The sequence below is a fragment of the Notolepis coatsorum genome, assembly GCF_963971535.1.
Source record: "Notolepis coatsorum genome assembly, chromosome: 9".
NCBI lineage: Eukaryota > Metazoa > Chordata > Actinopteri > Aulopiformes > Paralepididae > Notolepis > Notolepis coatsorum.
In genome coordinates this window covers 85881591-85899765 of record NC_140173.1, presented here as the reverse complement: position 1 = coordinate 85899765, position 18175 = coordinate 85881591, and positions in this window count along the sequence as shown.

Genomic DNA, 18175 nt, shown 5'->3' with positions numbered 1-18175 from the left:
GTCAACCAGTCACCAGTCAACCAGTCAACCAGTCACCAGCCAACCAGCCAACATGTCAACCAGTCACCAGTCAACCAGTCAACCAGTCACCAACCAACCAGTCAATCAGTCACCAGTCAACCAGTCACCAACCAACCAGCCAATCAGTCACCAGCCAACCAGGCACCAGTCAACCAGCCAACCAGTCACCAGCCAACCAGTCACCAGTCAACCAGTCACCAGCCAACCAGCCACCAGTCAACCAGCCAACCAACCAGCCAACCAGTCACCAGCCAACCAGCCAACCAGTCACCAGTCACCAGCCAACCAGCCAACCAGTCACCAGTCAACCAGTCACCAACCAACCAGCCAACTAGTCAACCAGCCAACCAGTCACCAGCCAACCAGTCAAGATCAAACCAGTCCCCAGCCAACCAGTCAACAGCCAACCAGTCACTAGCCAACCAGTCACCAGCCAACCAGTCACTAGCCAACCAGTCAACAGCCAACCAGCCACCAGCCAACCAGTCACCAGCCAACCAGTCACCAGCCAACCAGTCACCCGCCAACCAGTCAACCAGCCAACCAGGCACCCGTCAACCTGCCGACAGTCACCAGTCAACCAGTCACCAGCCAACCAGTCACCAGCCAACCAGTCACCAGTCAACTAGCCAACCAGCCAACCAGTCACCAGCCAACCAGTCAACCAGTCACCAGTCAACTAGCCAACCAGCCAACCAGTCACCAGCCAACCAGCCAACCAGTCACCAATCACCAGCCAACCAGCCAACCAGCCAACCAGTCACCAGCCACCAGTCAACCAGCCAACCAGTCACCAGCCAACCAGTCACCAGCCAACCAGTCACCAGCCAACCAGCCAACCAGTCAAGATCCAACCAGCCACCAGCCAACAAGCCAACCAGTCATCAGCCAAACGGTCACCAGTCAACCAGCCAACCAGCCAACACGCCAACCAGTCATCAACCAAACAGTCACCAGTCACCAGCCAACAAGTCACCAGCCAACCAGTCACAGTCACCAGCCAACCAGTCACCAGCCAACCAGTCACCAACCAACCAGCCAACTAGTCACCAGCCAACCAGTCACCAAGCCAACCAGTAACCAGCCAACCAGTCACCAGCCAACCAGTCACCCACCAACCAGTCACCAGCCAACCAGTCACCAGCCAACCAGTCACCATCCAACCAGCCAACCAGTCAAGATCCAACCAGTCACCAGCCAACCAGTCACCAGCCAACCACTCACCAGCCAACCAGTCACCAGCCAACCAGCCAACCAGTCATCAGCCAAACAGTCACCAGTTACCAGCCAACCAGTCACCAGCCAACCAGTCACCAGCCAACCAGTCACCAGTCACCAGCCAACCAGTCACCAGCCAACCAGTAACCAAGCCAACCAGTCACCAGCCAACCGGGCATCAGTCACCAGCCAACCAGTCACCAGCCAACCAGTCACCAGCCAACCAGCCGACCAGTCACCAGCCAACCAGTCACCAGCCAACCAGTCACCAGCCAACCAGCCGACCAGTCACCAGCCAACCAGTCACCAGTCACCAGCCACCAGCCAACCAGCCGACCAGTCACCAGCCAACCAGCCGACCAGCCAACCAGCCGACCAGTCACCAGCCACCCAGCCAACCAGCCAACCAGTCACCAGCCAACCAGTCAACCAGTCACCAGCCAACCAGTCACCAGCCAACCAGTCACCAGCCAACCAGTCACCAGCCAACCAGTCACCAGCCAACCAGTCAACCAGTCACCAGCCAACCAGCCAACCAGTCACCAGCCAACCATCCAACCAGCCAACCAGTCGCCAGCCAACCATCCAACCAGCCAACCAGTCACCAGCCAACCAGTCAACCAGTCACCAGCCAACCAGTCACCAGCCAACCAGTCACCAGCCAACCAGTCACCAGCCAACCAGTCACCAGCCAACCAGTCAACCAGTCACCAGCCAACCAGCCAACCAGTCACCAGCCAACCATCCAACCAGCCAACCAGTCGCCAGCCAACCATCCAACCAGCCAACCAGTCACCAGCCAACCATCCAACCAGCCAACCAGTCACCAGCCAACCAGTCACCAGCCAACCAGTCACCAGCCAACCAGTCACCAGCCAACCAGTCACCAGCCAACCAGCCAACCAGTCACCAGTCAACCAGTCACCAGCCAACCAGTCACCAGCCAACCAGGCACCAGCCAACCAGTCACCAGCCAACCAGTCACCAGCCAACCAGTCACCAGGCAACCAGTCACCAGCCAACCAGTCAACCAGTCACCAGCAAACCAGCCAACCAGCCAACCAGTCAACCAGTCACCAGCCAACCAGTCACCAGCCAACCAGTAACCAAGCCAACCAGCCAACCGGGCATCAGTCACCAGCCAACCAGTCACCAGCCAACCAGTCACCAGCCAACCAGTAACCAAGCCAACCAGCCAACCGGGCATCAGTCACCATCCAACCAGTCACCAGCCAACCAGTCACCATCCAACCAGCCAACCAGTCAAGATCCAACCAGTCACCAGCCAACCAGTCACCAGTCACCAGCCAACTAGTCACCAGCCAACCAGTCACCAGTCAACCAGTCACCAGCCAACCAGCCAACCAGTCACCAGCCAACCAGTCACCAACCAACCAGCCAACCAGTCACCAACCAACCAACCAACCAGTCACCAGCCAACCAGACAACCAGTCACCAGCCAACCAGCCAACCGGTCATCAGTCACCAGCCCACCAGCCAACCAGTCAACCAGTCACCATCCAACCAGCCAACCAGTCAAGATCCAACCAGTCACCAGCCAACCAGTAACCAGTCACCAACCAACCAGCCAATCAGTCACCAGTCAACCAGTCACCAACCAACCAGCAAATCAGTCACCAGCCAACCTGTCACCAGCCAACCAGTCAACCAGTCACCAGCCAACCAGCCAATCAGTCACCAGTCAACCAGTCACCAACCAACCAGCCAATCAGTCACCAGTCAACCAGTCACCAGTCAACCAGTCAACCAGTCACCAGCCAACCAGCCAATCAGTCACCAGCCAACCAGCCAAACAGGCACCAGCCAAAAACCAGCTAACCAGTCACCAGTCAACCAGTCACCAGTCAACCAGCCAACCAGCCAACAAGTCACCAGCCAACCAGTCAACCAGTCACCAGCCAACCAGTCACCAGCCAACCAGCCACCAGTCACCAGTCAACCAGTCACCATCCAACCAGTCACCAGCCAACCAGCCACCAGTCACCAGCCAACCAGTCACCAGCCACCAGCCAACTTCATGATGTCATTTGTTGCTGCTATTATACTATCAAAGAAAAACAAGCAATACAAATAATAAAAAAGGAGAAAACCACAACAGTAACAATGGAGGTGGGGGATTTTGTTAACACCTCCCTCCCCATGTATCCTCCTTTCCTCACCCCTCACCCAGCAGGGTCAGGGTCAGCTTTTTCCCACAAGCTGACTCCTGAACAAGGACAAGAACAGGAGATAGCCTGTCACCAGTCAACCAGTCACCAGCCAACCAGTCAACCAGTCAACCTGTCACCAGCCAACCAGTCAACCAGTCACCAGCCAACCAGCCAACCTGTCAACCAGTCACCAACCAACCAGCCAATCAGTCACCAGTCAACCAGTCACCAACCAACCAGCAAATCAGTCACCAGCCAACCTGTCACCAGCCAACCAGTCAACCAGTCACCAGCCAACCAGCCAATCAGTCACCAGTCAACCAGTCACCAACCAACCAGGCAATCAGTCACCAGTCAACCAGTCACCAGTCAACCAGTCAACCAGTCACCAGCCAACCAGCCAATCAGTCACCAGTCAACCAGTCACCAACCAACCAGCCAATCAGTCACCAGCAAACCAGTCAACCAGTCACCAGCCAACCAGTCACCAGCCAACCAGTCAACCAGTCACCAGCCAACCAGTCACCAGCCAACCAGTCAACCAAGTCACCAGCCAACCAGCCAACCTGTCAACCAGTCACCAGTCAACCAGTCAACCAGTCACCAGCCAACCAGCCAACATGTCAACCAGTCACCAGTCAACCAGTCAACCAGTCACCAACCAACCAGTCAATCAGTCACCAGTCAACCAGTCACCAACCAACCAGCCAATCAGTCACCAGCCAACCAGGCACCAGTCAACCAGCCAACCAGTCACCAGCCAACCAGTCACCAGTCAACCAGTCACCAGCCAACCAGCCACCAGTCAACCAGCCAACCAACCAGCCAACCAGTCACCAGCCAACCAGCCAACCAGTCACCAGTCACCAGCCAACCAGCCAACCAGTCACCAGTCAACCAGTCACCAACCAACCAGCAAACCAGTCAACCAGCCAACCAGTCACCAGTCAACCAGTCACCAACCAACCAGCCAACCAGTCAACCAGCCAACCAGTCACCAGTCACCAGCCAACCAGCCACCAGTCACCAGCCAACCAGTCACCAGCCAACCAGTCACCAGCCACCAGCCAACTTCATGATGTCATTTGTTTGTTTGTTATACTATCAAAGAAAAACAAGCAATACAAAGAATAAAAAAGGAGAAAACCACAACAGTAACAATGGATGTGGGGGATTTTGTTAACACCTCCCTCCCCATGTATCCTCCTTTCCTCACCCCTCACCCAGCAGGGTCAGGGTCAGCTTTTTCCCACAAGCTGACTCCTGAACAAGGACAAGAACAGGAGATAGCCTGTCACCAGTCAACCAGTCACCAGTCAACCAGTCAACCAGTCAACCTGTCACCAGCCAACCAGTCAACCAGTCACCAGCCAACCAGTCAACCAGTCACCAGCCAACCAACCAACCAGCCACCAGCCAACCAACCAACCAGCCACCAGTCACCAGCCAACCAGTCACCAGCCAACCAGTCAACCAAGTCACCAGCCAACCAGCCAACCTGTCAACCAGTCACCAGTCAACCAGTCAACCAGCCAACCAGTCACCAACCAACCAGTCACCAGTCACCAGCCCCCAGCCAACCACTCACCAGCCAACTAGTCACCAGTCAACCAGTGACAGCAAACCAGCCAACCAGTCACCAGCTAACCAGCCAACCAGTCACCAGCCACCAGCCAACCAGTCACCAGCCGCCAGCCAACCAGTCAACCAGCCACCAGCCAACCAGCCAACCAGTCACCAGCCAACAGCCAACCAGTCACCAGCCAACCAGTCACCAGCCAAACAACCAGCCAACCAGTCACCAGCCAAACAGTCACCAGCCAAACAACCAGCCAACCAGTCACCAGCCAACTAACCAACCAGCCACCAGTCACCAGCCAACCAGTCACCAGCCAACCAGCCAACCAGCCACCAGCCAACCAGTCACCAGCCAACCAGCCACCAGCCAACCAGCCAACCAGCCAACCAGTCACCAGCCAACAAGTCAACCAATCACCAGTCACCAGCCAACCAGTCACCATCCAACCAGTCATCAGCCACCAGCCAACTAGTCACCAGTCACCAGTCACCAGCCAACCACTCACCAGCCAACCAGCCAACCAGTCACCAGCCAACCAGCCAACCAGTCACCAGCCACCAGCCAGCCAGTAAACCAGCCATCCACCCAGTCACCAGCCAACAAGTCACCAGCCAACCAGTCAACCAGTCACCAGCCAACCAGTCACCAGCCAACCAGCCACCAGTCACCAGCCAACCAGTCACCAGCCAACCAGTCACCAGCCAACCAGTCACCAGCCACCAGCCAACTTCATGATGTCATTTGTTGCTGCTATTATACTATCAAAGAAAAACAAGCAATACAAAGAATAAAAAAGGAGAAAACCACAACAGTAACAATCAAGGTGGGGGATTTTGTTAACACCTCCCTCCCCATGTGTCCTCCTTTCCTCACCCCTCACCCAGCAGGGTCAGGGTCAGCTTTTTCCCACAAGCTGACTCCTGAACAAGGACAAGAACAGGAGATAGCCTGTCACCAGTCAACCAGTCACCAGCCAACCAGTCAACCTGTCACCAGCCAACCAGTCACCAGCCAACCAGTCAACCAGTCAACATGTCACCAGCCAACCAGTCACCAGCCAACCAGTCAACCTGTCACCAGCCAACCAGTCAACCAGTCACCAGCCAACCAGCCAACCTGTCAACCAGTCACCAGCCAACCAGCCAACCTGTCAACCAGTCACCAACCAACCAGCCAATCAGTCACCAGTCAACCAGTCACCAACCAACCAGCAAATCATTCACAAGCCAACCTGTCACCAGCCAACCAGTCAACCAGTCACCAACCAACCAGTCAACCAGTCACCAGCCAACCAGCCAACCTGTCAACATGTCACCAGTCAACCAGTCAACCAGTCACCAGCCAACCAGCCAACCTGTCAACCAGTCACCAGTCAACCAGTCAACCAGTCACCAGTCAACCAGTCACCAGCCAACCAGCCAACCTGACAACCAGTCACCCGTCAACCAGTCACCAACCAACCAGTCAATCAGTCACCAACCAACCAGCCAATCAGTCACCAGCCAACCAGGCACCAGTCAACCAGCCAACCAGTCACCAGCCAACCAGTCACCAGTCAACCAGACAACCAGCCAACCAGCCAACCAACCAGCCAACCAGTCCCCAGTCAACCAGTCACCAGTCACCAGCCAACCAGCCACCAGTCAACCAGTCACCAGTCACCAGCCAACCAGCCAACCAGTCAACCAGCCAACCAACCAGCCAACCAGTCCCCAGTCAACCAGTCACCAGTCACCAGCCAACCAGTCAACCAGCCAACCAACCAACCAACCAACCAACCAGCCACCAGCCAACCAGTCAACCAGTCAACCAGCCACCAGCCAACCAACCAACCAGCCACCAGTCACCAGCCAACCAGTCACCAGCCAACAAACAAACAGGCAACCAGCCAACCAGCCAACCAGTCAACCAGTCACCAGCCAACCAGCCAACCAGCCACCAGCCAACCAGTCACCAGCCAACCAGCCACCAGCCAACCAGCCAACCAGCCAACCAGTCACCAGCCAACAAGTCAACCAATCACCAGTCACCAGCCAACCAGTCACCATCCAACCAGTCATCAGCCACCAGCCAACTAGTCACCAGTCACCAGTCACCAGCCAACCACTCACCAGCCAACTAGTCACCAGTCACCAGCCAACCAGCCAACCAGTCACCAGCCAACCAGCCAACCAGTCACCAGCCACCAGCCAGCCAGTAAACCAGCCATCCACCCAGTCACCAGCCAACAAGTCACCAGCCAACCAGTCAACCAGTCACCAGCCAACCAGTCACCAGCCAACCAGCCACCAGTCACCAGCCAACCAGTCACCAGCCAACCAGTCACCAGCCAACCAGTCACCAGCCACCAGCCAACTTCATGATGTCATTTGTTGCTGCTATTATACTATCAAAGAAAAACAAGCAATACAAAGAATAAAAAAGGAGAAAACCACAACAGTAACAATCAAGGTGGGGGATTTTGTTAACACCTCCCTCCCCATGTGTCCTCCTTTCCTCACCCCTCACCCAGCAGGGTCAGGGTCAGCTTTTTCCCACAAGCTGACTCCTGAACAAGGACAAGAACAGGAGATAGCCTGTCACCAGTCAACCAGTCACCAGCCAACCAGTCAACCTGTCACCAGCCAACCAGTCACCAGCCAACCAGTCAACCAGTCAACATGTCACCAGCCAACCAGTCAACCAGCCAACCAGCCAACCTGTCAACCAGTCACCAACCAACCAGCCAATCAGTCACCAGTCAACCAGTCACCAACCAACCAGCAAATCAGTCACCAGCCAACCTGTCACCAGCCAACCAGTCAACCAGTCACCAGCCAACCAGCCAATCAGTCACCAGTCAACCAGTCACCAACCAACCAGGCAATCAGTCACCAGTCAACCAGTCACCAGTCAACCAGTCAACCAGTCACCAGCCAACCAGCCAATCAGTCACCAGTCAACCAGTCACCAACCAACCAGCCAATCAGTCACCAGCAAACCAGTCAACCAGTCACCAGCCAACCAGTCACCAGCCAACCAGTCAACCAGTCACCAGCCAACCAGTCACCAGCCAACCAGTCAACCAAGTCACCAGCCAACCAGCCAACCTGTCAACCAGTCACCAGTCAACCAGTCAACCAGTCACCAGCCAACCAGCCAACATGTCAACCAGTCACCAGTCAACCAGTCAACCAGTCACCAACCAACCAGTCAATCAGTCACCAGTCAACCAGTCACCAACCAACCAGCCAATCAGTCACCAGCCAACCAGGCACCAGTCAACCAGCCAACCAGTCACCAGCCAACCAGTCACCAGTCAACCAGTCACCAGCCAACCAGCCACCAGTCAACCAGCCAACCAACCAGCCAACCAGTCACCAGCCAACCAGCCAACCAGTCACCAGTCACCAGCCAACCAGCCAACCAGTCACCAGTCAACCAGTCACCAACCAACCAGCAAACCAGTCAACCAGCCAACCAGTCACCAGTCAACCAGTCACCAACCAACCAGCCAACCAGTCAACCAGCCAACCAGTCACCAGTCACCAGCCAACCAGCCACCAGTCACCAGCCAACCAGTCACCAGCCAACCAGTCACCAGCCACCAGCCAACTTCATGATGTCATTTGTTTGTTTGTTATACTATCAAAGAAAAACAAGCAATACAAAGAATAAAAAAGGAGAAAACCACAACAGTAACAATGGATGTGGGGGATTTTGTTAACACCTCCCTCCCCATGTATCCTCCTTTCCTCACCCCTCACCCAGCAGGGTCAGGGTCAGCTTTTTCCCACAAGCTGACTCCTGAACAAGGACAAGAACAGGAGATAGCCTGTCACCAGTCAACCAGTCACCAGTCAACCAGTCAACCAGTCAACCTGTCACCAGCCAACCAGTCAACCAGTCACCAGCCAACCAGTCAACCAGTCACCAGCCAACCAACCAACCAGCCACCAGCCAACCAACCAACCAGCCACCAGTCACCAGCCAACCAGTCACCAGCCAACCAGTCAACCAAGTCACCAGCCAACCAGCCAACCTGTCAACCAGTCACCAGTCAACCAGTCAACCAGCCAACCAGTCACCAACCAACCAGTCACCAGTCACCAGCCCCCAGCCAACCACTCACCAGCCAACTAGTCACCAGTCAACCAGTGACAGCAAACCAGCCAACCAGTCACCAGCTAACCAGCCAACCAGTCACCAGCCACCAGCCAACCAGTCACCAGCCGCCAGCCAACCAGTCAACCAGCCACCAGCCAACCAGCCAACCAGTCACCAGCCAACAGCCAACCAGTCACCAGCCAACCAGTCACCAGCCAAACAACCAGCCAACCAGTCACCAGCCAAACAGTCACCAGCCAAACAACCAGCCAACCAGTCACCAGCCAACTAACCAACCAGCCACCAGTCACCAGCCAACCAGTCACCAGCCAACCAGCCAACCAGCCACCAGCCAACCAGTCACCAGCCAACCAGCCACCAGCCAACCAGCCAACCAGCCAACCAGTCACCAGCCAACAAGTCAACCAATCACCAGTCACCAGCCAACCAGTCACCATCCAACCAGTCATCAGCCACCAGCCAACTAGTCACCAGTCACCAGTCACCAGCCAACCACTCACCAGCCAACCAGCCAACCAGTCACCAGCCAACCAGCCAACCAGTCACCAGCCACCAGCCAGCCAGTAAACCAGCCATCCACCCAGTCACCAGCCAACAAGTCACCAGCCAACCAGTCAACCAGTCACCAGCCAACCAGTCACCAGCCAACCAGCCACCAGTCACCAGCCAACCAGTCACCAGCCAACCAGTCACCAGCCAACCAGTCACCAGCCACCAGCCAACTTCATGATGTCATTTGTTGCTGCTATTATACTATCAAAGAAAAACAAGCAATACAAAGAATAAAAAAGGAGAAAACCACAACAGTAACAATCAAGGTGGGGGATTTTGTTAACACCTCCCTCCCCATGTGTCCTCCTTTCCTCACCCCTCACCCAGCAGGGTCAGGGTCAGCTTTTTCCCACAAGCTGACTCCTGAACAAGGACAAGAACAGGAGATAGCCTGTCACCAGTCAACCAGTCACCAGCCAACCAGTCAACCTGTCACCAGCCAACCAGTCACCAGCCAACCAGTCAACCAGTCAACATGTCACCAGCCAACCAGTCACCAGCCAACCAGTCAACCTGTCACCAGCCAACCAGTCAACCAGTCACCAGCCAACCAGCCAACCTGTCAACCAGTCACCAGCCAACCAGCCAACCTGTCAACTAGTCACCAACCAACCAGCCAATCAGTCACCAGTCAACCAGTCACCAACCAACCAGCAAATCATTCACAAGCCAACCTGTCACCAGCCAACCAGTCAACCAGTCACCAACCAACCAGTCAACCAGTCACCAGCCAACCAGCCAACCTGTCAACATGTCACCAGCCAACCAGTCAACCAGTCACCAGCCAACCAGCCAACCTGTCAACCAGTCACCAGTCAACCAGTCAACCAGTCACCAGTCAACCAGTCACCAGCCAACCAGCCAACCTGACAACCAGTCACCCGTCAACCAGTCACCAACCAACCAGTCAATCAGTCACCAACCAACCAGCCAATCAGTCACCAGCCAACCAGGCACCAGTCAACCAGCCAACCAGTCACCAGCCAACCAGTCACCAGTCAACCAGACAACCAGCCAACCAGCCAACCAACCAGCCAACCAGTCCCCAGTCAACCAGTCACCAGTCACCAGCCAACCAGCCACCAGTCAACCAGTCACCAGTCACCAGCCAACCAGCCAACCAGTCAACCAGCCAACCAACCAGCCAACCAGTCCCCAGTCAACCAGTCACCAGTCACCAGCCAACCAGTCAACCAGCCAACCAACCAACCAACCAACCAACCAGCCACCAGCCAACCAGTCAACCAGTCAACCAGCCACCAGCCAACCAACCAACCAGCCACCAGTCACCAGCCAACCAGTCACCAGCCAACAAACAAACAGGCAACCAGCCAACCAGCCAACCAGTCAACCAGTCACCAGCCAACCAGCCAACCAGCCACCAGCCAACCAGTCACCAGCCAACCAGCCACCAGCCAACCAGCCAACCAGCCAACCAGTCACCAGCCAACAAGTCAACCAATCACCAGTCACCAGCCAACCAGTCACCATCCAACCAGTCATCAGCCACCAGCCAACTAGTCACCAGTCACCAGTCACCAGCCAACCACTCACCAGCCAACTAGTCACCAGTCACCAGCCAACCAGCCAACCAGTCACCAGCCAACCAGCCAACCAGTCACCAGCCACCAGCCAGCCAGTAAACCAGCCATCCACCCAGTCACCAGCCAACAAGTCACCAGCCAACCAGTCAACCAGTCACCAGCCAACCAGTCACCAGCCAACCAGCCACCAGTCACCAGCCAACCAGTCACCAGCCAACCAGTCACCAGCCAACCAGTCACCAGCCACCAGCCAACTTCATGATGTCATTTGTTGCTGCTATTATACTATCAAAGAAAAACAAGCAATACAAAGAATAAAAAAGGAGAAAACCACAACAGTAACAATCAAGGTGGGGGATTTTGTTAACACCTCCCTCCCCATGTGTCCTCCTTTCCTCACCCCTCACCCAGCAGGGTCAGGGTCAGCTTTTTCCCACAAGCTGACTCCTGAACAAGGACAAGAACAGGAGATAGCCTGTCACCAGTCAACCAGTCACCAGCCAACCAGTCAACCTGTCACCAGCCAACCAGTCACCAGCCAACCAGTCAACCAGTCAACATGTCACCAGCCAACCAGTCAACCAGTCACCAGCCAACCAGTCAACCTGTCACCAGCCAACCAGTCAACCAGTCACCAGCCAACCAGCCAACCTGTCAACCAGTCACCAGCCAACCAGCCAACCTGTCAACCAGTCACCAACCAACCAGCCAATCAGTCACCAGTCAACCAGTCACCAACCAACCAGCAAATCATTCACAAGCCAACCTGTCACCAGCCAACCAGTCAACCAGTCACCAACCAACCAGTCAACCAGTCACCAGCCAACCAGCCAACCTGTCAACATGTCACCAGCCAACCAGTCAACCAGTCACCAGCCAACCAGCCAACCTGTCAACCAGTCACCAGTCAACCAGTCAACCAGTCACCAGTCAACCAGTCACCAGCCAACCAGCCAACCTGACAACCAGTCACCCGTCAACCAGTCACCAACCAACCAGTCAATCAGTCACCAACCAACCAGCCAATCAGTCACCAGCCAACCAGGCACCAGTCAACCAGCCAACCAGTCACCAGCCAACCAGTCACCAGTCAACCAGACAACCAGCCAACCAGCCAACCAACCAGCCAACCAGTCCCCAGTCAACCAGTCACCAGTCACCAGCCAACCAGCCACCAGTCAACCAGTCACCAGTCACCAGCCAACCAGCCAACCAGTCAACCAGCCAACCAACCAGCCAACCAGTCCCCAGTCAACCAGTCACCAGTCACCAGCCAACCAGTCAACCAGCCAACCAACCAACCAACCAACCAACCAACCAGCCACCAGCCAACCAGTCAACCAGTCAACCAGCCACCAGCCAACCAACCAACCAGCCACCAGTCACCAGCCAACCAGTCACCAGTCAACAAACAAACAGGCAACCAGCCAACCAGCCAACCAGTCAACCAGTCACCAGCCAACCAGCCAACCAGCCACCAGCCAACCAGTCACCAGCCAACCAGCCACCAGCCAACCAGCCAACCAGCCAACCAGTCACCAGCCAACAAGTCAACCAATCACCAGTCACCAGCCAACCAGTCACCATCCAACCAGTCATCAGCCACCAGCCAACTAGTCACCAGTCACCAGTCACCAGCCAACCACTCACCAGCCAACTAGTCACCAGTCACCAGCCAACCAGCCAACCAGTCACCAGCCAACCAGCCACCAGCCAACCAGCCAACCAGCCAACCAGTCACCAGCCAACAAGTCAACCAATCACCAGTCACCAGCCAACCAGTCACCATCCAACCAGTCATCAGCCACCAGCCAACTAGTCACCAGTCACCAGTCACCAGCCAACCACTCACCAGCCAACTAGTCACCAGTCACCAGCCAACCAGCCAACCAGTCACCAGCCAACCAGCCAACCAGTCACCAGCCACCAGCCAGCCAGTAAACCAGCCATCCACCCAGTCACCAGCCAACAAGTCACCAGCCAACCAGTCAACCAGTCACCAGCCAACCAGTCACCAGCCAACCAGCCACCAGTCACCAGCCAACCAGTCACCAGCCAACCAGTCACCAGCCAACCAGTCACCAGCCACCAGCCAACTTCATGATGTCATTTGTTGCTGCTATTATACTATCAAAGAAAAACAAGCAATACAAAGAATAAAAAAGGAGAAAACCACAACAGTAACAATCAAGGTGGGGGATTTTGTTAACACCTCCCTCCCCATGTGTCCTCCTTTCCTCACCCCTCACCCAGCAGGGTCAGGGTCAGCTTTTTCCCACAAGCTGACTCCTGAACAAGGACAAGAACAGGAGATAGCCTGTCACCAGTCAACCAGTCACCAGCCAACCAGTCAACCTGTCACCAGCCAACCAGTCACCAGCCAACCAGTCAACCAGTCAACATGTCACCAGCCAACCAGTCAACCAGTCACCAGCCAACCAGTCAACCTGTCACCAGCCAACCAGTCAACCAGTCACCAGCCAACCAGCCAACCTGTCAACCAGTCACCAGCCAACCAGCCAACCTGTCAACCAGTCACCAACCAACCAGCCAATCAGTCACCAGTCAACCAGTCACCAACCAACCAGCAAATCATTCACAAGCCAACCTGTCACCAGCCAACCAGTCAACCAGTCACCAACCAACCAGTCAACCAGTCACCAGCCAACCAGCCAACCTGTCAACATGTCACCAGCCAACCAGTCAACCAGTCACCAGCCAACCAACCAACCAGCCACCAGCCAACCAACCAACCAGCCACCAGTCACCAGCCAACCAGTCACCAGCCAACCAAGTCACCAGCCAACCAGCCAACCTGTCAACCAGTCATCAGCCACCAGCCAACTAGTCACCAGTCACCAGTCACCAGCCAACCACTCACCAGCCAACTAGTCACCAGTCACCAGCCAACCAGCCAACCAGTCACCAGCCAACCAGCCAACCAGTCACCAGCCACCAGCCAGCCAGTAAACCAGCCATCCACCCAGTCACCAGCCAACAAGTCACCAGCCAACCAGTCAACCAGTCACCAGCCAACCAGTCACCAGCCAACCAGCCACCAGTCACCAGCCAACCAGTCACCAGCCAACCAGTCACCAGCCAACCAGTCACCAGCCACCAGCCAACTTCATGATGTCATTTGTTGCTGCTATTATACTATCAAAGAAAAACAAGCAATACAAAGAATAAAAAAGGAGAAAACCACAACAGTAACAATCAAGGTGGGGGATTTTGTTAACACCTCCCTCCCCATGTGTCCTCCTTTCCTCACCCCTCACCCAGCAGGGTCAGGGTCAGCTTTTTCCCACAAGCTGACTCCTGAACAAGGACAAGAACAGGAGATAGCCTGTCACCAGTCAACCAGTCACCAGCCAACCAGTCAACCTGTCACCAGCCAACCAGTCACCAGCCAACCAGTCAACCAGTCAACATGTCACCAGCCAACCAGTCAACCAGTCACCAGCCAACCAGTCAACCTGTCACCAGCCAACCAGTCACCAGCCAACCAGCCAACCTGTCAACCAGTCACCAGCCAACCAGCCAACCTGTCAACCAGTCACCAACCAACCAGCCAATCAGTCACCAGTCAACCAGTCACCAACCAACCAGCAAATCATTCACAAGCCAACCTGTCACCAGCCAACCAGTCAACCAGTCACCAACCAACCAGTCAACCAGTCACCAGCCAACCAGCCAACCTGTCAACATGTCACCAGCCAACCAGTCAACCAGTCACCAGCCAACCAGCCAACCTGTCAACCAGTCACCAGTCAACCAGTCAACCAGTCACCAGTCAACCAGTCACCAGCCAACCAGCCAACCTGACAACCAGTCACCCGTCAACCAGTCACCAACCAACCAGTCAATCAGTCACCAACCAACCAGCCAATCAGTCACCAGCCAACCAGGCACCAGTCAACCAGCCAACCAGTCACCAGCCAACCAGTCACCAGTCAACCAGACAACCAGCCAACCAGCCAACCAACCAGCCAACCAGTCCCCAGTCAACCAGTCACCAGTCACCAGCCAACCAGCCACCAGTCAACCAGTCACCAGTCACCAGCCAACCAGCCAACCAGTCAACCAGCCAACCAACCAGCCAACCAGTCCCCAGTCAACCAGTCACCAGTCACCAGCCAACCAGTCAACCAGCCAACCAACCAACCAACCAACCAACCAACCAGCCACCAGCCAACCAGTCAACCAGTCAACCAGCCACCAGCCAACCAACCAACCAGCCACCAGTCACCAGCCAACCAGTCACCAGTCAACAAACAAACAGGCAACCAGCCAACCAGCCAACCAGTCAACCAGTCACCAGCCAACCAGCCAACCAGCCACCAGCCAACCAGTCACCAGCCAACCAGCCACCAGCCAACCAGCCAACCAGCCAACCAGTCACCAGCCAACAAGTCAACCAATCACCAGTCACCAGCCAACCAGTCACCATCCAACCAGTCATCAGCCACCAGCCAACTAGTCACCAGTCACCAGTCACCAGCCAACCACTCACCAGCCAACTAGTCACCAGTCACCAGCCAACCAGCCAACCAGTCACCAGCCAACCAGCCACCAGCCAACCAGCCAACCAGCCAACCAGTCACCAGCCAACAAGTCAACCAATCACCAGTCCCCAGCCAACCAGTCACCATCCAACCAGTCATCAGCCACCAGCCAACTAGTCACCAGTCACCAGTCACCAGCCAACCACTCACCAGCCAACTAGTCACCAGTCACCAGCCAACCAGCCAACCAGTCACCAGCCAACCAGCCAACCAGTCACCAGCCACCAGCCAGCCAGTAAACCAGCCATCCACCCAGTCACCAGCCAACAAGTCACCAGCCAACCAGTCAACCAGTCACCAGCCAACCAGTCACCAGCCAACCAGCCACCAGTCACCAGCCAACCAGTCACCAGCCAACCAGTCACCAGCCAACCAGTCACCAGCCACCAGCCAACTTCATGATGTCATTTGTTGCTGCTATTATACTATCAAAGAAAAACAAGCAATACAAAGAATAAAAAAGGAGAAAACCACAACAGTAACAATCAAGGTGGGGGATTTTGTTAACACCTCCCTCCCCATGTGTCCTCCTTTCCTCACCCCTCACCCAGCAGGGTCAGGGTCAGCTTTTTCCCACAAGCTGACTCCTGAACAAGGACAAGAACAGGAGATAGCCTGTCACCAGTCAACCAGTCACCAGCCAACCAGTCAACCTGTCACCAGCCAACCAGTCACCAGCCAACCAGTCAACCAGTCAACATGTCACCAGCCAACCAGTCAACCAGTCACCAGCCAACCAGTCAACCTGTCACCAGCCAACCAGTCAACCAGTCACCAGCCAACCAGCCAACCTGTCAACCAGTCACCAGCCAACCAGCCAACCTGTCAACCAGTCACCAACCAACCAGCCAATCAGTCACCAGTCAACCAGTCACCAACCAACCAGCAAATCATTCACAAGCCAACCTGTCACCAGCCAACCAGTCAACCAGTCACCAACCAACCAGTCAACCAGTCACCAGCCAACCAGCCAACCTGTCAACATGTCACCAGCCAACCAGTCAACCAGTCACCAGCCAACCAGCCAACCTGTCAACCAGTCACCAGTCAACCAGTCAACCAGTCACCAGTCAACCAGTCACCAGCCAACCAGCCAACCTGACAACCAGTCACCCGTCAACCAGTCACCAACCAACCAGTCAATCAGTCACCAACCAACCAGCCAATCAGTCACCAGCCAACCAGGCACCAGTCAACCAGCCAACCAGTCACCAGCCAACCAGTCACCAGTCAACCAGACAACCAGCCAACCAGCCAACCAACCAGCCAACCAGTCCCCAGTCAACCAGTCACCAGTCACCAGCCAACCAGCCACCAGTCAACCAGTCACCAGTCACCAGCCAACCAGCCAACCAGTCAACCAGCCAACCAACCAGCCAACCAGTCCCCAGTCAACCAGTCACCAGTCACCAGCCAACCAGTCAACCAGCCAACCAACCAACCAACCAACCAGCCACCAGCCACCAGCCAACCAGTCAACCAGTCAACCAGCCACCAGCCAACCAACCAACCAGCCACCAGTCACCAGCCAACCAGTCACCAGCCAACAAACAAACAGGCAACCAGCCAACCAGCCAACCAGTCAACCAGTCACCAGCCAACCAGCCAACCAGCCACCAGCCAACCAGTCACCAGCCAACCAGCCACCAGTCAACCAGCCAACCAGCCAACCAGTCACCAGCCAACAAGTCAACCAATCACCAGTCACCAGCCAACCAGTCACCATCCAACCAGTCATCAGCCACCAGCCAACTAGTCACCAGTCACCAGTCACCAGCCAACCACTCACCAGCCAACTAGTCACCAGTCACCAGCCAACCAGCCAACCAGTCACCAGCCAACCAGCCAACCAGTCACCAGCCACCAGCCAGCCAGTAAACCAGCCATCCACCCAGTCACCAGCCAACAAGTCACCAGCCAACCAGTCAACCAGTCACCAGCCAACCAGTCACCAGCCAACCAGTCACCAGCCAACCAGTCACCAGCCACCAGCCAACTTCATGATGTCATTTGTTGCTGCTATTATACTATCAAAGAAAAACAAGCAATACAAAGAATAAAAAAGGAGAAAACCACAACAGTAACAATCAAGGTGGGGGATTTTGTTAACACCTCCCTCCCCATGTGTCCTCCTTTCCTCACCCCTCACCCAGCAGGGTCAGGGTCAGCTTTTTCCCACAAGCTGACTCCTGAACAAGGACAAGAACAGGAGATAGCCTGTCACCAGTCAACCAGTCACCAGCCAACCAGTCAACCTGTCACCAGCCAACCAGTCACCAGCCAACCAGTCAACCAGTCAACATGTCACCAGCCAACCAGTCAACCAGTCACCAGCCAACCAGTCAACCTGTCACCAGCCAACCAGTCAACCAGTCACCAGCCAACCAGCCAACCTGTCAACCAGTCACCAGCCAACCA